This window comes from Daphnia pulex, chromosome 10, assembly GCF_021134715.1.
Source record: "Daphnia pulex isolate KAP4 chromosome 10, ASM2113471v1".
Classification (NCBI taxonomy): domain Eukaryota; kingdom Metazoa; phylum Arthropoda; class Branchiopoda; order Diplostraca; family Daphniidae; genus Daphnia; species Daphnia pulex.
Genome location: NC_060026.1, coordinates 6,380,901 through 6,406,574, shown reverse-complemented (window position 1 = coordinate 6,406,574; position 25,674 = coordinate 6,380,901). Strand labels below are relative to the sequence as shown.

General features: G+C 38.2%; 1 long non-coding RNA gene across 1 annotated transcript; it reads right to left on the bottom strand.

Moving 5' to 3' along the window:
* Positions 1-15,399: 15,399 nt before the first annotated feature.
* Positions 15,400-16,256, bottom strand: LOC124206133. Its single transcript, XR_006879581.1, has 2 exons — positions 15,870-16,256; positions 15,400-15,812 (listed from the first exon to the last, which is right to left on the bottom strand). It is a non-coding gene; the product is annotated as an uncharacterized LOC124206133 (long non-coding RNA).
* Positions 16,257-25,674: the final 9,418 nt, after the last annotated feature.

Sequence of the window (25,674 nt, the reverse complement as noted above, 5' to 3'; positions counted from 1 at the left end):
AGTCCCAGTACTCTCTATCAATTAATGACATTTCATGCCGTTGCATATGGCCACGTAAGTAAATGCGTCATATTTATTGGTTTATTAAATTATAAATTACATTCTAAGAGATCCTTTAAACATTTTTCTCACGCTTGGGATACTGAAAACTGCCACCTCTCAATCTCTTTTTGCCTCAACATTAATTCAAAATTCTTGACTTAGGTGGTTTTCCGACTTGACTTGAAAGTTTTTTCAGATTTTCATCCAAGTAGGATTCCGAGCACAAAAATCTAAAGTCAAGTTGAAAACTTTGACTTGAAAACGCAAAATTCGAGTCCCCAAACTTAGTTAATTCTCCGAACTCTCAAGGTACCTTCCTAAGTGCCTTGAAACTGACTTATAGCTCAAGTTTGTCTAAGTTGTGGGGGAAATGGGCAGTGTTATTGTTTTTGTTTACACAATAGCGGATCATACTGACGTAATTGATGAGTTTTTAGAAGATTTAGCTAATATAACAGACAATGTTGACGATTCCTCAACAGAAATTGCTAATTCAGAACGAGCCGAAGAACGCAGTGCAAGAAAACACCGTCTTATCCCATTTTACCAAACACGGAAAGATATTTTAAGTTATTTCGCGGAAAAGTTAATGAGGACATTTAGATTCGATAGACCTTCAATAGAATATTTAACAGGTATAAATTGAACATGAATTGTTGTATATGGAATATTCCTACCATAACTGTTATATTTAATAGCACTGGTAACATACATTTTACCGAAAAGAAAGACAGCAGCAAAGAGGAATTTACTTCCACTTGACATGGTACTGATTGCATTACAATTATTTAAGTGGAACATTCCAAACTGTAGTAGGAAATGTTCTTCGATACAGCCAATCGTCTGTTTCACGGTCCATTTTTGCAGTATCCCTAGCCTTATGCCTTATATCACCGAATCATATTCGATTCCCCGATAACCTTAATGACGTGAGAAAACATTTAAAATTTTAAAGTTAATATGTTAGTAAAATTTTGTTAAATATATAGTTAAAACGCGAGTATGCAGAAATAGCCCGTATTCCAGGCATCATTGGTTCCATTGACGGAACTCATTTTCGGAATCAACGTCCAATATTGCACGAAAAAGCATATGCGAATCGTAAAAACTACCATTCAATCAATGTTCAAGCAATCTGTGATGCCCGTCACAAATATTTGAATGTTTGTGCTACAAAACCTGGATCGTGTCACGATTCATCTATTTTTAAGGGCAGTACAATCGGGAAAAAAATTTAATCGTTTTTTTTGGCAGCAGCATTTTGTTAGGTGATGGTGGATACTCGAATAATCCATTTCTGTTTGTCCCTTATACTGATCCAGTAGATGGATATATGATAAGATTTAACCGGGCTCATAAAACAACGCGCTGCACTATTGAACGATCATTTGGTATTCTAAAAAAAAATATTCCATGTATTGCACTCTAAAAAATCGAATGAGTCACACAAAAGTATCTTGGGTGATTGTTGCTTGTTGTGTCTTGCATAATTTGGCTATTTACTTAAATATGCCACTTGATGAAGACTTGGAGCGCATGCAGATGAAGAAGAAATGCAGGGATTACATGACCGATTGGAAATCCTACAAATAAAGAAGCGGAATTACGACGTTAGGGACATATTAAAAGAGACGGAGTGGCAAGACAGATATTTTCTCGTTAATTGTTAATATTGCCATGAATCCATTAAACATATTGTAATTACAATACTCAAACTGTAGACTTATACATTTTCTTTCAAATTGTACCATAAATCAACCAAATCCTCAGGGAGTTCATCCCTTAAAACTGGATCTTTCAGCGTTTCACGAATATCCATGGCCGATGATTTTCAATCGTTGTTCAGTCAGTCGACTCTGGGCAGAAGTTTCTCCCAAATCACAAAGGGAGTATTTGGTTTTCTTCATCACTTGACGAAGGTTTGAGGAATCTCTTTTTTGTTTCAAAACATTAAATGTGTCCTGTGGTTCTGGCGATGAGTGTGATGTTAATGGTGTGCTTGGTATGCTGATTGATGAACTACTTGTATGTTGAAGTGCCCGTTCGGCGACTATACTATTTTTCTTCGTTTTTCCTTTGTCCATATTGATGGCAGGCCCACATTCAATTTCCTATCTCGTCAATGTAGTATTGTATTGGGCTTCCCGCTGAGGAACCACTTTTCTCCATGACGTAATACTGATCTTCAGAATAATGCGTAGCCACGAGTTGATTATTCTCACACAATTCCATTAACGTTTCATTTGATATAACTTCTTCGGTTGGTTGATCAGACCGTTCAATGGTGGCCAAAACGATTTGTTGTTGCAGAACAGCGTTGTTAGCAACAACAGTTAAATCATCGGTGTCATAACTCCCTGTAATTGAAAAAATTTGTTACATTTTACAAATTTATTGATGGGAATATTTAGAATTCTCATTGGGATTGCTATTGAGAAAAGTTCAAACTTCTCACTTGACTTTGAAAAAAAAATCTTGACTTAACCGAACGAATTTGACTTGGCCAAGTCAAGTATTTTACTTCAAGTTTGAACATGAAATTGAAAGTCTAAGTTAAATTCTGAACCCAAAAACGATGCTGACTTAGCTAAGTTAAAAATTAAAACTCGACTTGGCAAAAGAAGAAGGAGGAGTTTGGTGGACCAATAGAAACAGTGCTTTTATGGCAGAAAGGTATCATAGCAGACGAACAAACTTTGTTTAATATTTTTCAAGAAAACTTGAAGTTATTTTCAAGACAACTTATTGATCCTCATGACAACATTTGAATCTCATTATTTTATTTTGTCCGCAGTGTGTGTGTAAATACAATGAATGATTAGCAAGATCAGCAACACAAAAAGAACATTGGGCAAATAAGTTTTGAGCAATTCTTTTTCTTTTTGCACTGCCCATCTGACGAGCTCGAGCTTCAGATGCTGCTACTGGCTGGGTATAATGGCAGTGAGTGGCCTCGAAATCTCTCATCTAACCACGATGCCTTTGTGGTGCTCATTCTAATATCGCTGTGCAGAAATTTAAGCACTTTTTCCGCACCCAAAAAGCCCTCTAGATTGTGCATCTAGTTGAGTTGTGAGAGCGATTAAATCAAACCTATTAAAATTAGACATTAATTTATCGGGGAATGTATGAAAATAAAATCAAATGATTGATACCAGTAAGCTGCATCAATTTATTCCAGGTTTCGTTTGGCTTTGTTCTTTCAAAAGAGGTGGGAGATGTACAATTAACCATAATGTGAAAGATGAATTATGAATCATTGAAAAACCACAAAGAAAATTAGGCCCCTATAAATTATCTATACTCAGAAAAAATTCAATCGATGTCCGGTCAAATCTCTGAAGGTCTTGATCATAAACTCGTCTTCCGAAAACTAAAAGTGGATAAAGATGTCCTTGCGAGTCTTAGAAAAAGGGATCAACTTGCTCCTTCGATATTTCCTCACTTATTTTTTTGAGTCTGAACTACCCTCAGTGTCCGTAATATAAGCTAATTCGTCAAAAAATTCACTGATAAAGTTGTTCACGATATCCAATTTCGCAGTAAAAACAACTAGAACAGAAAAAATGGCGAAAAATGGCTATTTAGTAAACAAATGCAGCGGACGTTGTCATATCATTCAATAGAATTCTCCTCTTTTTACCTCACTTAAATCAGAAAAGTCAAGCCAAGATACGTCCCGACGTACACCTTGACGTACCTTGGCTCGGCTACCTTGGCGAAAAAATAGCCAAACGAGCGTCTTACCCCGTATACTAAATGCTAAATATCCCGGTCTTCCTTACTTGACTTTCAAAATTTCGTCGTCGTCAGAATCACAATTATAGATTCAAGTCAGAAAACTGCAACAAAAGTTGGAAGGCTTCGATTTGGGCAAGCACCCACTGGCAGTGAAATAATTGCGAGGGATGTACAACAAGAAACCCCCCATCTCTAGATATTTAAGTTTCTGGGAAGTAGATTCAGTAATAGAATTCTTAATTTCCCTAGGTCCAAATAGTGATCTTACTTTCAAGAACCTCTCAATGAAGTTAGCCATGTTGCTGGCTCTTTCTTCGCTTTGTAGGGTGTCGGAGCTCGCCAATATCATTTATAGTATGTTTGATTGCATCACACCTATAAGTCAGCTTAGCAACAAACCGATTAAAAGAACTTGCAACACTTATTCTGTCTTGTAAATGTTATGACGATCAATGATACTGTGTGTTAAACAAATTATATTGTAATTAAACCAAAAGGTATTATAAGTTAAAACAAACTTTATAATGTAGGAAATTAGTTGATTAACAAAGCTCATTTTTTGGTTTTCATAAAAACTATAAATATTTACACAATAAATTAAAGGAAATATTTTTTCACCCTATCGTTTTTTATTCATTTAAATATGTTCCCCACCGAATTTCTTGGGAGCTTTTGAACTGCAGATTGTCCTAAAAATTACATTTTTTAATATAAGAAAATCGAAATAAACACGTAGTTTCAAATTTGATGCTTGTTTTGTCAGATTGACAGTAATAAACGTACTCGGTCGAGTCGTGACATCGCGACACGTCGATTCGCCTGGATCTCTCGGATATACTTATGTTTTGCTTTACAAGGTCTTCGCGAGGTTTATTAACCACAGTTTCTTCTTTAATGATTTTGACCTTATCTGCCTTATTTTTTGCTATTCTTCGTTCCAATTGTACACTCTTTGCATAATATTGTTCCAATAGTTTAAGAAATTTCTACGACCGAATTTCAGACATTTGGATAATCGCATTTCTTCTATAGAACTCCTGACTACAATTTGTTGATTTTCTAACAGGAAAAATAATTATGATATACATATAGACGATGTATAGACGATATCATGCCCGGTTTTGTACCTCACAAACTTTGTCTGTGGGTATATACAATCAAATTTGAAAACATTATTTGAATTCATTGTTTCATTATTCAGAATTTGCTTCCATACCGGCACCTCCTACTCCCTGGCCCACACCAACACAGTTTTTTCTTGCATTCGTTCCAACCGGATCAGGCTGCTCTAGCGCGCCCCTCATAAGGCCCGTTTTGCGCAAAAAATGTGGAGCCGTAGAAATGATGTAAGAAAAAAAAAGAAAAAAAAGAAAGAATTGCAAATTAAAGACCGCGAACTTTGAAGAGTTGTTCTGAGTGCTACTAATGGGCCAATTTATAACAATAGGCGTAATTCGAAGATTGAATGGCTTCAGCTCGAGGGTTATCACCATTTGAAGTTGACCATGAGTTGATTCATATTTTTGTCGGATTATCAGTTGAAAGTATGCTGATTGCTTGGTTTGATGCAGATTAATTATTACTAGATATTACACGTCGTTACAAGTTTTCAAAACCAGGTTTTCTGTGTTTACAATAATGTTATCTCTTTGACTGAAACATGTTTAAACATGTTAAGACATTTTAAAAATCACAAATTCGCAAATCTTCCATCATTAAAATTATATATAGAGAGCAATTTGACTGCTCCAGAAACTTTCAAGCATGACTGTATAGTCTTAATTCTTCACAGTACCCCGACTTTGCATGTTCTATTCATGCTTGTTTGAGTAAACGCATAACATGCTTCGTACTGTCGATGTGCTAACAAACAAATGTACTCCCCTCTTATCCATTGGTCAACTGGATGTCGCCCTGCGATACGGCTCCCGGATCGCCACCGTAACGGTGTTCATATGTCCCGAAATTACGGGCATGTTGATCAGCTGGATCGACTGTATCGCCCCGGACATATTGCACCAGCAATACCCGCAACCTATTTCCCGTTCCCAATCCCACGTATCGCACCTCACGTTGGATCATCGCGCGCCAAAGGCAACACCACCTATATGTGATTTTCTCCGCAGTGTGTACATCCCACACGACCCTAGTGAGGAGCAGTGTGCCTCAATCAAATCGGCCATCACTAACCATTTTACCGATGTGTTCGATCAATCGGAAGAGTTACGCTTTACGTATGGAGGGCCCGGACATGATCATTCAGCTGAAGGCGGACGCCATTCCGTATTATGTTAATGGTGCCCGTCCAATCGCATTTGCAGACCGCGCCGAAGTGAAGCAGACCCTAGATGGCATGGAGACTTCCGGCATTATAGCACCCGTCACGAAAGCAACGGATTGAGTGGCGTCGTTAGTGGTGCTCCAAAACTGAATGGCAAGCTCCGCATTTTTATAGAGCACACCAGACTCAATAGAAATAATATCCGTCCCACACACCCGACCCGCAAGCCGATGGACGCGGTGGCGGAAATCGACAATGAAGCCATGTTCTGCAGCAGCTTCGACGCCACCAATGGATACTTTCAGATCCCCCTTCACACAGCGAGCCAGCATCTCACCACATTTATGACGCCCTGGGGACGTTATAAGTTTCTGCGTGCCTCAATGGGCCTCTGTTCATCGTGGAATGAATATAATCGGCGGACAGACGCCGCCTTAGGCACACTACAAAACACGGTCAGAGTGGTGGACGACATCCTACGTTACGATCGGTCATTCCCGTCGCCTATCGAGGGTGTGTGTGCGATTTTTCAGGCCACCCGTGCAGAGAAAATCACTCTCAACGCGGACAAGTTAAAATTCGCTCAGAAGAAGCTGGTGTGGGCCGTCTATGAAACCCAGCATGGGGGCGTAACAGTGGACCCCAGCAAATTACAGGCCATCGCCTAATTGAGTTGAATTGTGAGACCGTCATTCAAGTCGACGCGTCCCAAAAAAAAGGTATGGGATATGCCTTACTGCAAAAACACGACGATCATTGGAAGCTGATCGACGCCAACTCGAGGTGGTGCACTTCCACGGAATCACGCTACGCTATCGTAGAGCTGGAGCTGTCCGCAGCAGAATGGGCCATCCGCAAAGCAAACTATATCTTATAGGTTTGCCGTCGTTCACCCTTGTGATCGACCACCAGGCGCTCGTATCCATACTCGACAATTATACCCTGGATGCCATTGAAATCAAAAACTTCAAAGATTAAAGGAGCGCTTATATCCCTACATCTTCAAAACTTTATGGAGAAAAGGCAAAGAGCAGGCGATCCTGGACGCGCTCTCTCGATCACCGGTGGCAGACCCCACGCGGATGACGAGGCGTCCGCAGATTTATTATCATCCACCCACCATCACCTCATTCGACGAATCAGAGCCATTAGCAGGGGGATGGGCGAAACAGACGGCGACATCGACGATACACCGCTGGACCACCTCCGAGACCTGACACTCGAAGGAATACGCGAAGTTGGGGGATGTTGGTGAACGTAAACAAAAAGGGCTGAGATGCAGGAAAACATTTTGGATAGAACAGCAGGATCGTTGGATTGAAAAACTAGGCAGCGTTCCGGAAATTGCGGGTCGGATGGCGCCTCTCTTTAGTCTTACAGACCACTGACTCAAAAAACAAGGATAAAGCTTCCCATTCAGAGAAAACTGAATTGGTGTTGTTTAGTTGACTGAACAGCCATTGCTTGGCGTAGCAGATGGTCATAGAAGGTACCAAAACAGTGAAAAGGCTGACGGTATCGACAATCGATCTTACTCGATCTTGCTGGACGGAAAATGATCACGCTGGAAACCTGAACGACAAAACAGATGAAGATAACTAGTATCTTTTATAGGCGTTGATCATAACGATTCCCCGATTTATTTACTTTGTCATTCCAATTCCCCTTTATCCGTTTGATAATCTTAATACATTTATTGGAAATTAATAATACTGCTGTGTTATTACCTTTCCTGTTTAATATTTAGCAATTACTTTATATCCTACCAAAAATACTTCTGGGTTGGTTTTTATAAGATTTCATCAGTATTTTTTTCTGTATCTGTACCGATTTGGACACGTTTTGAATGTAATCTGCATAAAATTGACAGGACATAGAGATTAGAGACGGTATACTGTACATCCTATGTATGTACTGACAGAATATCCGATATCCAATAATGTACGTACTAGGAATGTCATCTTAACATTCATGTCTTAGTAGGGACGCCGACGCGAATTATAGCGCAGTTGTTCATTAAGATTTTCCTTTCCTATTGCTATTGTTGGTCACATCCCGAGCATTACCAAAATATAAGTAAATTTTAAATTTAATGTTTTATCTTGGTTACTAAAATGCTAATTTTATTTTGAAAAAGATTTTTTGAATGCCTTTACCAGGGTTAAGGATGAGACCACAAAAAAGATACAAGTAAAGAAAGAAAGAAATAACATAAAACACAAAAAGAATAAAAAATGTTCGTTTTTATTTATAATTTTCATGTCTTAAAAATAGGAATAATAGGCATGGTTTTCATTGAAAATTTTGGATTTCAGCTTGGAGCTGGCTGCTTTGGCCATGTAGTCAAAACGGAAGCCGTGGGACTCAAAGACTCAAAGAAAAAGAAGGTTGGATTAGTCTTGCCACAAAATCATTTCTCTTCCGATAATTTCCGCTAGGGGATCATCGGTATAGAAATGATCGAAAATCAAATTTTTGAAGAAAAGATTTGATTTTCGATTAATTTTAGATCATTTTGTTTTCGATCATTTAGTGACATCTATCAATAGAAGGGAAAAGTTTGTTAGGGTTTTTAGAGATATAGAGGGGTGATATGTGCGAAATGACAAAGAGATAAGAAAGACGGGGAAAGGTACAAAAACTCCCACATTTGAAGGGAAATAGGGTCACTAAATGATTGAAAAAAAAATTCTCAGAAATGATTTTTTGGCCTTCTGAACGCGATTAAGATCATTTTAAGAAGATTTCATTTTCGATTAAATATTCGATCGAAATTTTAATCACGATTATTTTTCAATCGCGATTGTGGCAACACTTGGTTGGATATTATTGTAAACTCGTTCTCATCAAGTATAAAGTGTTGACCTTGTTTACTCAGCCGTTTTAAGCAAATTTGGAACTAAAGTGGTGGGCGTATATCTCTGTAGACCTCAGATCATTTTTAGCTCCCAAGCAAGAATGTCGTCAGGCTAAGGCTCTGACAGCTCAAACTCTTCAAGTTCTGAGTCTTCCACCGACTCGTCTAGCTCAGATTCTGGTTTCCTTTCAAAAATTAGTACTCGAAAATTCGAATTTTGCAAATCAGGGTCCACTTCACTCGCCAAATGGATCGTCACAGGCATCAAGGACAAAAAAATTAAAGCCTGCAGAGAGGCGTTTAAACCTACCCTGAAACTGAAGTCCGAGTTTCTCGTCAACCTCACTTGAATGGATGAATCCATTTATCTACGACTGAAAGCTTCAAGGAATTCCAACGCTACTAAAACCAACAAAGACCCGACGGAGAAGACGCTCAAGAAATTGTCTTACAAAATTTTGGATTTAATCAATCCTCTTTGGTATCTAGCCAGCCGCACCAATTTTAAAGAAGAGGAAGAAAAGCGATTTTATCGCAACTCGGCTTTGAGCCACACTTTTTCGAGATATTATCAAATCTCGCCGGCAAAACATCCTCGCCCAAGTCTACCCTGAGTTCATGAATCTTCTGGATAGGAGCGATATCTGGTCGGGAGGAGAAGACCTCTTCGGTCAGAAGTTCTAACGTCACCTAGTTAACGAAGCGAAGACGCAATCTACTCTCGAAGGCATCTCCAAGGTCAACAAGAAGTTTCCACCCACCAAGGATCGCAACCCGGGCCATGCTAGAGACTCTACTTACAATCAACAGCGGCCGAGAAATTCCTACCCTTACGCCGCTCAACGTGACAGGTACATTACAAATTCATCTCACTCTTTTGGCGGTCAAGTCTCCCGTTTCATTGACAATTGGGTTAAAATCACCTCCAACCCGTGGGTTTTGCGTATGGTTGAACACGGTCACAGTCTCGCTTTCATCTTCACTCCCACCAAACAAAAGATCCCACGTAATGCAGTAATGAACGATCAATAACTAGGGATTTGCGACACTTAGATTTCTTCTCTACTTCAAAAAGGGGCCATCAACCCTTCAGACGGTGTCGGTTTCATAAGCGGGTTTTTTGTTGTACCAAAATCTTCGGGGGATGGAGACCGATTGTAAATTTAAAGGGCTTAAATCAGTTCATCCCACACCAACACTTTAAAATGGAGGGCGTAAATACCGTACGTCACGCGGTGAGGCAAGGGGACTGGCTAGCAAAGATAGATTTGAAGGACGCCTACCTTACCATTGCCCCCTGCCCGGAACAAAGGTTTCTCTGTCAGTTCAAATGGAGAGAGAAGTTTTTAAAATTCATTTAATGCCATTTGGCCTTGGTCCAGCACCCGGGGTGTTCACCAAACTGCTGAAACCTATCGTTAGCTTCCTTAAACAGCGTGGCGTGCGTCTCGTCATCTATCTCGACGACATATTGATCATAGGCCATTCCAAAGAATCAGCTGAAGAGGCCGTAAGTCGGTATTCCGTATTCCGCCTCTTCATATCACTTGGTTTTGTTATTCACGAAGAAAAGTCAATAATGGTGCCAACTCAGTCCCTCGAGTACATCGGCTTAGGCATTAATGTGATCTCTTCCCTCCCATCCCATCAAATCCCTCCCAATCAAATTCCCACCCGACTTTCTCCCTCCCATCAAAGAAAGTGGACAAATTAAAGGAAATGTGTACTCTTGCGTACAAGTCAAACTCTCCATCATTCCAAGATTTAGCCTCACTGCTAGGGATTCTAAACTGGGCCGCTCATTCAGTAAATTACGCTCCGGCGCACTGCAGAAATCTTCAGGCCTTCTACTGAAAACATTCAAAGTCGGCTAAGGGTGACCTCTCAAATCGGTTTCCTCTTTCGCAAAAAGCCAGAAGCGACCTATACTGGTGGATGTCGAAGGCATCCTTTTCGGCAGGGCGGAAACTGACCGCACCTCCCCTCTCAATTTTTATATGCTCTGATGCCTCCCTTTTTCGGATGGGGAGCTGTCAGTGATAACGTGAGAACCGGTGGCCCTTGGACCACAACCGATTCAGGCCGACACATTAATGAATTGGAATTGAAAGCAGCCTTTAACGCAATTAAATGCTTCGCCACCTCGGCATCTTTTACATCAATCGAGATTAGCATAGATAATACGTCGGCAGTATCCTACATCAACAAACAGGGAGGCCTTAAGTCAGGTGGCCTTTGCGAAACAGCCCTGGAGATATATTCATGGTGTGAAGCCAGGTCAATCGATCATCACGCCATCTACCTCCCAGGCTCACCGAATCTGGTAGCCGACGCAGAGTCCCGCAAACCCGTAGCAGCAGGCGATTGTAAACAATCCACATCCGCATTCCAAAAAATTCATCAGACGTGGAAGACGGAGGTAGACCTATTCGCCAGCGCATGGAATGCGCAACTCCAAGATTTGTCAGCCGTTTTCCTCAGCCGGACGCACGGATGACGGACGCCTTTTCATTGAACTGGAAGTTTCTCAAAGCCTTCGTCTTCCCCCAGTTCAACTTAATCGCGAGCTGCCTAACGAAGTTGGTTCAGGAGAAAGCAACAATAATTCTAATAACACCATTTTGGCCGAGTCAACCTTGGTTTTCGGATTGGCTGAAACTGGCGACGGACACCCCACGCATGCTACACCCGGAGAAAAATTTGCTGACATCCCCGCTGGGGGAATGTCACCAGCTCACAGCCAACCATTCAATCCGACTAGTCGCCTGGAAGCTATCTGGGGATGCCTCAAAAACCAAGGGTTTCCGGGTGAAGTCGTCGAGTTGTTATTATCCGCACCAAGAGCGAACACCAACGCTGCGTATCAGTCGGCGTGGGTCAACTGGTGTGATTGGTGCCATAGACGGGATACTGATCCCATGTATAGTGGTGTAAAGGAGGTACTAAGCTTCCTGGTCGGAATGTTTAAAGAGGACAAGAGTTACAACACGAAAAAATGTTCATAGATTTATGTTATCTTCCACCCTTAATTTAACCGCTTCAGGCCTCAAGGATGTCAAAAAGCATCCACTAGTAGTCCAGCTGATGAAGGGCATCTACCAAGGCAAGCCCCCGATTCCTAAATACAACGCTACATGGGACCCAGCCGTAGTCATCAATCATTTCATCTCCACAGCCGGAAGGGCCATGTCAATTATCCAACTGGCCCGCAAAACAGTCACTCTATTAGCGTTAACTACACTCCTCAGATGTTCCAAGCTGAATTCCATCCAGCTTGACTCCGTTTCCTTCTCTGCCAACAAAGTATTTTTTAACTTAGGGGTCCTTCGGAAGAGCCAGCGTTCCGGTCTACTCATGAGATACTCGCTGGATGAGTGGGAAAACCAACTTGTTTGTCCGTTGGCATGCCTCCGCTCTTATTTAGAAAGAACGACCAGCCTTCGGTCATCTCTCAACAGTTCAAGCGTGTTTAATGGTTCCAATAAACCTCATAGCCCAATGACGGATTCTACTATAGGCCGCTAGATCAAAGACCAGCTGAAAGAAGCGGGCATAACACATGTATCTTCTCGGCTCATTCCACTAGAGGGGCGGCTGCATCAAAGGCATCGTCAGCCGGAGTCTCTATTCAGGCGATCCTCAATCAAGGCCATTGGGCCAGCGAGTCAACTTTCTCAAAGTTTTATCGCCGGGAAACGTCGACTAATCCAAATCTTATAGAGTCAGCGGTCCTGATGGATTCATCGTCAGACTGGTTTATCCCTATTTCTTTTTGTTTTTTCTCTTTTTTATAACATTTTCCGTTTTTATTTTTATTTTTATGTATTCTGCTAAATACTGTGCTTTGAAGACACTGTATAGTTGATGAGAACAAATTTACAATAATTGTGATTGTTGGAAATGAAGTGAATCATCAACTATATCTATCTCCCACCCGCCCTCACCAAGACAGACTATTAATTATATTTTATTTTTCTGATTCGATTGCAGACCCGACAATAGGCCTGGATCTAATCAGAACTGGACTAAAGCGTAACAACAATGGCGGACTGAACAACAAGACTCGAAGTTAATATTCCCGTCAAACGGTGTGCGTTTCTTAAAAGATCTGAGGTCTACAGAGATATATGCCCACCACTTAAGTTCCAAATTTGCTTAAAATAGCTGAATAAATAAGGTCAACACTATATAGTTGATGATTCACTTAATTTTCAACAATCACAATTATTCTTCAAAGCTTCGCTTGTTCGAACAATTTACAATTGTATATAAATTTTTATTATGGCGTTACCGTATAGCCTTTCTTAAACAAATTCAACCTTTTTAGTGAGAAATTAATTTAGTCGATAAGAATTTGAGTACTGCAGCTAGAAATCTCTACAATTCCAAATTAAGTGATCAGCTGTGGACTGCCATCAACGATGAAATTAATTTTCCTGAATGCGACATCTATAGATTCGACTAAGGTTAATTTCAACAATATTAAGGGTTATTGATTGATCTTTTAGTGCAATTACAACTCGGATACGACGACAGATCTGTTTGGTGACGATGATTCATTGTGTTCCTATTATTATTTTTTTCTACACTCGAAAATTAAAGCGCATTGTTTTTTTAACATGCCGAATTCTCAGGTATGTAACTATCTCGAAGAAATTATTCATATTCAGTTACTTTAACGTCAAATTATTAGTTTAAACCACATGGATCTGAATCGCAGTGGGAATTCATGATGGATTAAGAAGCCTAGCCTAGTATTAAGGCGTACAAGATTTTTTAGTGCCGTACCATTAATCCGATTTTTTTCTGTCTCCGGAGCCCTTCTTTACTTTAATTTAAAAATAAAACGATGTAATGATTTTTTTTATTCGAAGAATGTCGCATACGAATACACGGAATCAAATTTTATTTTATATTGTGTTCCTCAGTAACCAGATTTCTCGGTTTGGTATACCCAGAAGCAACTATTAGAAAAAACAACAACATTGCTTGTTTCACCTAAAGGAGTAGGAAATGAATTGAATCTTTGTATTGTTTGGTTTTTTATACGAAAATGTCAGATGACTAGCTATTAGTTCATTTTTATTTGAACTTCTCTTACTCTTGCATCGCTTCATGATCGTTTGAACGCTGTTAACAACAAAGCAACACCTTAATGAAGCTAGACTTAGTGATTTGTCCGTATATAGAAGGAATCCTTATCTATAGTATACCGACACTGACCAGAGTGTCACACCTGGCAACAAAATGCTGTTGAAGATAAACATAAGTCAATGAAAAGAATGTCGACGTTGGCGTCGAAGACTAAAGAATCGTCGCCGGTTACCATTTTTTGCCTACATATTCCAGGGTTTAACGGAAAGAAAATAGGTTATTTTCAACCTCCCGCCCCCAAAGAAAAAGATTTTAGCTTTATTTTTAGTATTTTTTGTAAATTTTTTAAAACGCCGTATTTAACACGGCGTATATGGGGGAAAACGGGGTGTACCTAATAAAGTGAACGATACCGTAGCGCCGTGGGGGTTAATCCTACGACAACTTCATGTGTATAAAAAATGTAGATCATCATTAGATCTACTCAGGGAAAAAAGGAAAAAAATCTAGCCTAAGCGGTTCAAGAGTTATTGCATTTTTTAAAAACACGTAGTGCCATAAGAATCCACTGAAAAAAGGGGGGTGTACCTAATAGTTTGGTGGGTACTGTAAGCTGATTAGCGAAGATTGATAAGATGATGAGTAGCAAGTTTCTTAGCAGACTGACCAGTTTGATTGCGTATTCTTCTACATGTTGAGTTCTGGTTACCATACAAATACCCTGTTCTTCTCAATTAATACATTCTTCGGAAATATTGTTGAGGAGAAATTCAATCAAAATATCTGGACTTCGACAATTGACGAATCGATCTCTGTGATCGCTTTGATGATACTTGCATAAATCATTTTCCATTGAACACACCAACATTTCCAGTAGATCTTTTCAGCCTTCAGACAAGTCGATTCCTTCAAGTATTAACTTAGGATTCTAATAGTAAATGCAAATACAAACGTTATGCGTACCAGGCGCACAAGCAAAAATACACCATCGTGGGCGGAGCTCAAAGAATTTCGCTCACGTTTTCGGTCAACATCATTTTCTGAACTTTGCGACGGACACCGTCTTTGTTTATGATTTTAATTGTATCCTTGAGACCTGGGAAGATTCGTGGGCTTTCTTCACAAAATGAGATGACCATCAGCTTGGTTTCTTCAGAAATTTTGTTGCCTGGTTTCTTTTTACTTAGTTTGGGCAAGATGCCAAATTTTGAATGAATGGATCGGCCCCCACGAACAAGATACTCAGATCATTGAAATTTTTCGGCTACTCTTGATCTAGACCAGGAAGCGGGGGCTAAAGTAATCAGTTCTTTTCTTTTGGTGAAACTCGTTGACGAGAAGAATTTTGTTTTTATCTCCGTTAACAATGTAAAGTAATCCTCTGAGTTTTGTCCAGTCTCGTTTGAAAGAAAAATTTGTAGGGCGCCGGAAAGTTCATTCGCTACTGCATCTGAAATTTTCGCCAATTACCGAATTCCAAAATGAGTTATTTGTTCCAAATCAAGCTTGGATTTTTGTGTCAAAGGTGACAGACCAAGGCTTGCACACAGTGCGTCAACCTTTTCTCCAGAATCATTTGCATTCTGTTCACTTAATAAAATTTAGCATTAGAACCAAAAGAAGATGCAGATGCAATAGGTCTATCCAGGATACTATCAGCAACTTTATCAATTTGGCACTTCGTAACATTCAAGTTCATTGCATGTTGAAAACAGACTATGCACAACTTGTAACCAACAATGAGTGGAGGAATGGCTGCTGTTTTTCTAGATAGGGACAGAGAAATAACCTTCAAGGCTAAAGAAAGAATGTTTTTAGCATAACATGAAGATGATTTGACGTGACTTAGCATACCTTTACGTTTCCTAGCATGAAGATAAAATGGATTACAACAACTTCTCAAAATCATACCCCAATAAAGCTTGATTGGTTGTCTAATGAAAAGTCTCGCTCGTGGTGTTCACAAATTTTCGTTAAGCTGTCAGTATTGGACAACCTGGTCCTCAATAATAACAACTCTGTTTCACTTGGACTCAGTTCGCTCACATTTCGCTCACTATAATTATCAACCAGCCTTTTAGAATTGCAATCTTTCTTATTAAGAATTAACGCAATAGAACAAATATTTTCTTCGGCCATATTGACAACAAGAAACTAGTTTACCTGCACTCCACAGATAAGCAAAAAACTAGTAACCGATATTATTTTGATTTTCAAGGGTGGTACTAATGCGAAACCACTCTTTTTTATTTATGGAACCATATTTACTTACTTAGGGGTAAGAAGTTAAAAATAAAACACCAAAAAACATCTAAGTAGTAAATTTTTTTACACCCCTTCCAAAAATCCATATAAAACAAAAAAAAAAATATGACCATCGCGAATTTTGGAGCACAGTTAGTACTAATATTGATCTTTCAATACCAAAAAATTCAGCTTTCTAGACTTGCCACGATATTTGAAAATCATTTTAAAAAGTAAATTGAATTTGTGTCAACTTTGTTAGTAAATATGGTAATCTTGAACACAAGATATAATAATAAAAATTCCTTAGTTTGATGTTTGAACTAGCTGAAATTTTATATTGTACAACCCACAATTTGAAAAAACGAAAAAATTCAAAAATCAATAGAACCAAAACGGCCAAAACGTAGAACCAACGGAAATTTTTCAATTGCCCTCGGTAGACCATCTTTTCTTATCATCAAGAACAACTGGTAAAATTTTCATCAAAATCGGTGAGATGAGTGCAACCTCTTTTGGATGATTTTGCTTGGAAAGACCCTACAGTGAGTTACCTGGAGAATGTTACCTTTGAAAGCTACAGTATTTCAGTCCCTTTTCAGCCACTTTCCATGAGTTTAAACCCCGAAAGAGGCCTAACGTGTGTCTAGTCTTAAGTTATGTGTAGCGTAAATAGAAAACTGATCTCCATCAACTTACATCAAGGTTAACAGTCTGACTAATATTTAGGACATCCTAACCCAACGGTGGGATTATGATCAGATAATGGCCGAAAAATGTGATTGAAAAAGTGAATTTTCCTATGTCAACAGCATCAAGTAGATTTGTGCAAAATACGTCGCAGGTTATTTCATGGCTGAAGATCCAACCAATTAACTGTTCAAACTTCTTTGTGATGTTCAGCATTGAAACGACGAAAATAGTAAATTTTAGTCTTTCTGAAAGTAATTCGTTTCTTAATAAGAATTTGCACATTTCAGTGAACAGTGGGCTGTAATTTTTGGTTTACGAATTATTGTATCTGTCTGAGGGTGTGGCTTTAACACTTATCTACGAAGAAGGTGTGGAGACGATGTGGAAACTTGCTTGAATTGTTATGAAATAATTTCTCATTGTGCCAATCGCCATGGTACGTATAACTTGGAATCTTGTTTTAGTTATATATTCCAGGAATCGATTTTACGGTTGTATGGAATTTGGTGGCTTGTTTGTTGCAACTTTTTCATGATGCAGGATAGCGTGGGGCTTAAGAGCTGAGAAGAGCTTGAGTCAAAGTTTTGAAAATTTTTGGTATCCTAATCGGCAAAGGAACAGTTAAGCAGCTGCTTACATTGAAAGTATTAATGAAACGTTCAGTCATTTACATGTCAGTGTAAAGCAAATTTTGTTTCAAAGTGGTAGGTACTCTAGAGGCAGTGTATCCTCAATATCAACGAGCAGTAATACTCAACTCAACAGCTATAAGTATTTTTTTCCCTGCTCTTTTCAACTGGGCCAGTTTCCCAGTCATAAGGTACTGCAATCCCCTATTTACATGCCTATTGTCTGTTCACGATGGACATACCAACATCTTCTGTGTGATTAGTAGTACCATTGGGATAGGAGAAGCAATGACTGCTAAGCGTGAGACAAAAATGATTTATAAGACAAAAATGTTTGATGTGTAGAGAAAGAGCTCGTAGGACCAGGGAAAATATTGCTGATAAATTAAATAAGTTAGATCTTACTAAGATGACGGAGAAAAAAATTCTGAACAATAAAATGTAACGTCTGGCGATGACGGAAAAAATGTGTCTGAACAAGTAAATGTAATGTCTGGCGAATTGGGGGAAATATTTTACAAACTGAAGCTGTTCATTTTGTGGGAAATGTTCATACCGTAGCGAGTTAAGAGTGATGTTGATGCGAATTGTTATGCGTCTAACGGGGATAAAGACAGCATTTAATATCTAGATTCCGAAGGGAAAGCTGGTGAGGAACAAAATAATTGAAACACGGACAATCGGGAAAATTTAACTAATTGGGATTTTAAACTTCAATGTGTGGATGAGAAACTCTGTGTTGAAGAGAGGCAATAGATTTTTAGAAAACGTATTTCTCATTGAGCCGAGTCCAAGGTTCCAGAATTAGTGTAAATAAGCTTTTGGCTGTATTTAATACAGATCAAATTTTTTCTTTTCTCTCCAAGACTCTGTTGGGTACACCCCATATAAAGTTAACACAATTGAAATTAGGCCAAGGTGGTATTTTTAGTTTGATATACTGGAAGGAAAAGCAACTTCTTCAGACTTTTGAAATGTTTCTTTTGAATCTCGCGAAGCTGCCGTTTAAATGCTTTTTGGACGTGACGAAATGCATGCTAGCAAGATTACGAATATAGTCAATTTTGGCCAAGTCTCGGTTTCCTAAAATTAGATGGTGCCAAGCGATTTTATATTGATATGGATTTGGCAATGGCAATCTAAGACTGATCACCCCAACAACTATATTAACCGCTTTCACACTGAAATTACTAACTTGGCTGAAAATGGTTGTGATTACAAGGACAGTCACGTCAAAATTGAGATTTTGGAATTCTGTTGTGATACGCCCACTCTCATTTTCATAAAAAAGGGTAAAACCTTTTAGGTCTTACTATTCATGCGTTAAATCTGAAACTCAAAGAGAGTATTTCTTTAACGGGAGAGGGAAAGATGGGAGGGTAACATATCCAGAAGTAGACACATTGCTCAGAACAGATGAATCCATTCGAAATTGTGATCTCGTTGAGGATTATGATGGATTATCCATTTTGGAAAATCTAGCGATTGATTTAATTTATTCTGTTTCCATTGATCCCATGCATCTTGTCTATACATGCTAAATGCATGTATGACCAACTACTTGATATGTGGGATAATGAAAGAAAGAAGCATGAAAAAAAAATCTTCCCACTTAAATATCGAAATATCATGCTTGCTTGTCACTATTGAATACATAATCCCAATAGAATTTAGTAGGAAGAGAAGGAGTTATGGGAACTGTCATGATTCAAGGCGACGGTATTTTTTTTTTATTTGTTTGGTTGTATGTTTTACCTCTAACATTGGAAAAAGAATTCCTGGCGTATTATTTAACCATTTTATGCTCCTTCACGTGACTATTCGTATTTTATCTTGTGAAACCGGTGTAAAAACAGAAGAAAACCTCAATTATGATAATATTCTTTTGATTAATTTTAATAATCGAAGTCCACCCATTTATGGTGATAAATTAATTACTTCTAACGATCATAATTTTTTCATTTGTTGAAGGAATTTCACCGATTGGACGCTCTTAAAAATTTTAGTTGCTTTTATTGCACTTCTACTGGGTTAACTTAAGAACTAGGTAAAGAAAAGTAAAAGTAGAAAGCCTTTAAAACAGATTATTAATCGAATCATGGAAGGACGTAACTATTCTCCTGTTGAGAGATCTTAACGCCGAAATCCAGATTTCATTCAGTTAATTTATGAGCACTTTAAAGGTCCCCTGCTCCACAGGATAATTGGGATATGCAATATGAGAAAGCATTGTTTCATAAATTAAGATCAAAATTCAATAAAACCAAACAATTCCGTCATCATGGAAGATGAATCCACGGTTTTGATTACAAACTTTGGTAAAATAACAAATGGGGAATTATGATTCTTGAAAAAAAATCTTAGCGTACGAGAATTTTATTGATGTGAATAGATTGGATATAAAGACACAGTTGACACACAAATTGTTGACACTTTGTCAACAGATATTGGGTGCTGACCATAAAATTCTAATACTTCAATTTTTGGAATTGTAAGACTACTGAATTTTAATATAAAGAAATCCTTTAATTAAAGTAAGTTTTCTCGATAACATTAAGATTTTGAAACTGGTATTGCTCCATAATTTTTTTTTTTGCTTTTACTAGATTCAACAGGATTAAATTATAGCACAACATAGCCTAATGTTGGATGCTGCTATATCATAGCTACAACAATACTTAATACTCTCATAATTAAAGTTACCATCAACCAACAACACTCGGTCAAAGAGTTCAAATGGTTATAATACCCCATTTACGGCGCGATACATGTAAACAAAAGATTTATTTCTGTTATTGCTTATTTTTCAAATATTTTTTTAAATCATTTCCATAACATAACTTTGCTCCCTGAATTATCTACGTATTCATCCCAATTCTCGTTGCCCTAAATGATTTTACTCTAAAACCCAAGTGCCTCTTAAACTTCTGACTAATGCACGAAATTCAAATCCTAATCCAAAACAATACAATTTACTGCCCATGGCTTCCACTTTTTTTGTCGCCTCAAATGATGAGTGATATTAAGACTCGTCCTCAAAGTTATCATGTTTAGCCATTCTTCAACATGTATACTAGCCGAACTTTTCATTTTTGTTCAATCCAAACTAGTACCAACATTGTGTCCCAGCCTCTCTTTTTCTGCCATTATTTTCCGTTTTTGCAAAATCGCTTAGAAATAACAATAAAGAGGTAAATATCATATCTGATAACGCATTTCAAAAATAATAAAAAAAATAATGTGTCCTTCACTCTGTTTATAGACACCAGCAGTGCATGACCCATTAAACAAACTTATTTTGGAAAATCATTGTTCACGTTGTTGATTGGGCCCTCTTACAAAGGTGTAATATATTTTTTTATTTTTTCAACTTTTTTTCTACCAGTAGTTGAATCTACAACTTTTCTTTTAAAAAAAATTCAGCTAAATATCTGATTGCGAGTCGGTATTACTTGTACCAATTTTTAAACCCCCAAAAGAGCACGGTTTCCATCATTTTTGTCACGAACACACATAGTTCGTCACGGGAAATTTTATTTATATGCAAAGTACTGAAAACCAAACAAATTGGTTCAGATCCAAGCTTTCAAAGTACTCTAGATGATTATTTGATTATTTCCTAATAGGAGATCAAAATAATCTTAAAAATTGTTGAATTTAACCACAGCAAGACCTGAAAACAATCAAGAATTCTTTATAGTATATCTAAGACGTGTGCTATATTTGCCTTGGTTATAAATTATACTCGCCATTGATGAAACAGGGCGAATCTTTCTCATTGGTAGTGTACAAATTTATTAATCTGTTTCTTTAGTGTGAACACGTGCTATGCATATGTAGCAAGAATATGCTAATGTCCTGAAATTTTTTCTTTTCAGTGTCTGACCCTTGGTTTGTTAGGTTAAAGGGATTTTTGTATGTAACTTTTTTAGGGTCCATGGTTACAATGCATTATTATCTTTCTAAATATTTCTTTATTTCTAATTAAGACTTTACTGAATTTTGTGAGGTTGTGCGGACTAGAAAAACGGAACTTAGGCTATTGTGGCCTCGTCGTTCTCCTCTTTACACGTGGAATAGCCCAGTGAAGAAATGGACAAGGAAGTCACGAGTACAACAAGCTGCTGCAAAACCACATTTGTCACCGAAAAAAATGAAAAGCAATCTTAATTGGATGGCCAAAAGAAATTGGTTGTTCAAACACGAGTTTGCGACAGGAAAGAACCATCATCGAGCGAAGAAAAAGAGAAGACTGCAAAATTGACAGTTCCACACGAAACCGTTACTCTCTAACTGGGGAAGACAAAAGTAAAAGAGGTTAAAGTAAAAAGTTTAAAGAGGTTATGGCTCAGCTGAAAGCAAAAACATTAGACACTGAAAATTTTCCCATTGATCCAACTAATCAAGAAGCATCGAATAAAAATTCAAAACCAGCGGATGAAATTTCAACTGCAGTTTAATTGAAAACCAAAATATCCAAATTTGAACAACTATTGGGGAACGCTTCGCCAAAAGAAAGAAAGCCTATTGGAGGTAGAAACGAAATTAAATGTGAAGTAAGCAGTTATCAGGCATCGGGCGAGCATCTCAGTCCCAGTCATTCTAAAAAAAGAAAAAGAAAGTTCGCTCCATGTCAGTGAAAACCAAGCAAAAATACTGAAAAAATTTTGTCAAAGGATGGCTTGATAATCCCGAATTCAGCGATTGGCTGAAAAGAAGATTTCATGGTGGTCGAAATAGTTACGTTGCAAATTTTAAAATGTGAAACGAATTCAAGAAAAATAGAAAATCTGTGCTGAAAAAACATTGCAAAATGACTTGTAATCTTTGGTAATCTTTAGGTCTAAACAATTACTATCAGAGAAATAATATCTTTACGAAAAAATGGATATATATTATACGTGATCAAACTTGGGCAGCCAAGATGTTACGATAGCAGTTAATTTATTACTGTTTATCGCCGAACACTATATCTTCCCCAATCTTTTATGTACAGCCTGTTAGCTGCTCTACGTTCCTGTTTCCCAAGTTATCCAATTCTGAAACAACTCTCAATAGGAAAACAGAATAGTTCTAACATAAATCGATCCGGTGTCATTGTATGCTAGGAAAACTCAATTATCTTTCAGTTATATTGTCACGAACGAGTTATCGCGGGCTTCACGTTGCTTTAGCCGACCAGTGCTGCAGTTTCACGGAGCTGGCTCTATGATTGCACGAGCCCAGTCTCCTCAAAAGTACATGCACTACCGTCACTACATACCGACGACGGTGCCCAACACAAGTAAAAACAGCGAGACCCCCACACCGGACTAGGCCAAACTCTTCTAACCTTACGTCTACAGGGGGTCGTCTTAAAAAGTAGGGGAAACCAAGGTGACCTTATGTCACCGTCGAAATGAAATTATTTCCTCACCAAGATAATTTTTTAAAATTTGCTTTGCGATAACTCAAACGTTAGTTATCGCGAAAAAAAGGGAGACACATTGGCCCGTAAGCCGCCGTGTTAGAAGCGCGGAAACACTCGCCGTGTTTCCAAACTTTGTGAGGGTACTGTATATAAAATTAATTAAGGTTCAATGAAAATTTTAGAGAAAATTTTACCTAAACTTCTCAACAATTTCATTCCATAAACCTTTTCAAATGATTGATTGCTTTCATACGCTGAGTCACAGAGTCAGCCCGAATTCACATCCACGGTCACGTGGTCAGTGGTTATTTTGACCATGTAGTAACATATCCTAAGAAAATTGAGACAGAAATGATGAGAACACACCATTGATATTGGAAATCGATAAGGAAGTTAGCAGAAAACTGTTCTCACTCCAGCATGCAGTAATTGTTGTTTGCAATTTTTTTACGCAATTGTTGTTCTCATACTTAAAATGAAGCGTACACAGTGACATACATCGAGACTGAAGATTAAAATTTTTGCTATTTCAGGTAAAACACTGTTTCCGATTATAAAAGAGTACAACTTTGAAGGATGCCGAATGACATTATTTTAAAAACTCTACCTACCGAGTCAATCACGAATCAATCCCTTCGTTTTACATCCTTCTTATAAGTTCTAACTGTGTAAAAAAAGTTGCGTACCAACATTCTTTTAAAGCTAAGATATTGTCCCTCTCTCGATGATAGATGGAGCTATAGAAATTGGATCACGTTTGGATGGGCTCATCCACTGCGGTGGATGCTACTGCTAAAACATTTTTGTTTCGAAAGAAAATAAAAAAATTGCGAAATTGTTTCCTTATTGCCAGATCGCTTTTCCTGCCACTGGATATGAGAGAGTTCAAGAGATACAAGAAGAAGAATGATCGACCCCAACAATCCCAACAAACTTCCCTCCTAGGCATCAACGATCTGGTATACAGGAAAATTAAATGCTCATTCCCCAAATGCTCGGTGGACACAAAAAACGTAGTTATCTTTGATGTTCACACCTGTGACCACGAGGACAAAATCTTAGAGGCCCTACTAGGACGATGTAAACCACGTTAGACGCCTCCTAATGCTGGTCAGACCTAAAAGTCGCATCGGAAACAGTTATACTTACCTTCACCACTACAATCTCGGAGAAAGTCTACATTTTCTCAATGAATTACAAGATCCAAGTATCTATCCCTACCCCTTACAAGTGCAAAAAATTCGTGCGATTAGGAAACACCATATTCATGCTCAGCCACTATTCATACAGCTTCAAAACGTGAGGCAGGCTCCATCCACCAGATAAGGAATGGTCCACCTACAACATATACTACTGCAGCAAAGCTCACTTATTAGATACCTACTCCTGCCCTGCACTTACAGACATTAAAAAAATAAGGAAATTGGGCTTCCTAAGATCCTCTCTACTCAGAAAAGAATGGGATCCCAACTAAAAATCACTTTAAACTTCCAAAACAAAATGCCATTTTGATGAAAAAGAATTGGTTGCTTGTGATGAGGTCACCGATCATTTAAAATCAGTGACTGCAACTTTTTTTTTTGGCACACAGTGCCTGATTCTGACGCCAAAATGACAAGGAAGACCCCCCCCCCCCTTTTTTTTTCTTTGTGGCGGCCCTTTCGCCACTTTCTTTATTTTTAAAAAAATACTTCGGCATTTTTTTCCTTTCATTAATTACATAACTTTGCATAGAAATTTATTTTACACATAAAAATGTTACAAGTTGAAAACAAAAATTAAACACAGAAATGTAGGGCTTCAAAGAGGGTAGTCCCATAAGACCCCATGTTGTAAGTAGACTACTCTGCTACACACCCGGCCAAAGTGGCCGATTTTGACGATTCCCATTTTCTTGCCATTTGCGCCCTCTCACCTACTCGTACCATGGCGAGTTTTTCCGCGCTTTTAACACGCTAAAATTGTTGTTTTGTGCTTAAGTGTGTGTAAGTTGAAAAATTGCCAAAAATTCAAAAATTCAAATATACAAATTTTGACTTGAAACTTGCACAAACGGTCCATAACGCCATCTAAAATTAGGCAAAGTTTCAATTTTTTAAAATGATATGCTAATTTTGGCGATTTTTTTAATGAAAAAATGTTGAATAATTTTCGTGGCGCCGGGGCGAAGTCCAAGCCCCGGGGAAGAATGGAGGGAAGAGAAAAGGGAAGAAAAAAAGGGTCTGGCGGTTTTCCATCTTCTATTCTTCCCTCGGTCCAGGAAAAGCTCCATGCGACGCAGAAAGAAACAAAAATGTGATTTTTTAAAAATTTCCAAATATTAGCATTTTGCTTAAATGATTTGAAACTTTGCCCAAAAGTAGATGACTATGTCATCTACCGTTTGTAAATATTTATATTTGAATTTTTGACAATTTTTTAACTTACACACACTTTAGCATGGAAACATAGGGCGGTAGCGCCGATGTTTTTAAACTTTAAATCTAATAATTTGCGGGCAAACCGCTACTCACCATGATTTCAAAAAAATTATGGTGAAAGCTTGTTATTCCCTCTATAAGAGTATATTTTTAGTTTTTCTTTGCGATAACTGAAACCTGAGTTATCGCGAAAAAAAGGTGAAAACTTTGGCCCGTAAGCCGCCGTGTTAAAAGGGCGGAAACACTCGTCATGTTTCCAAACT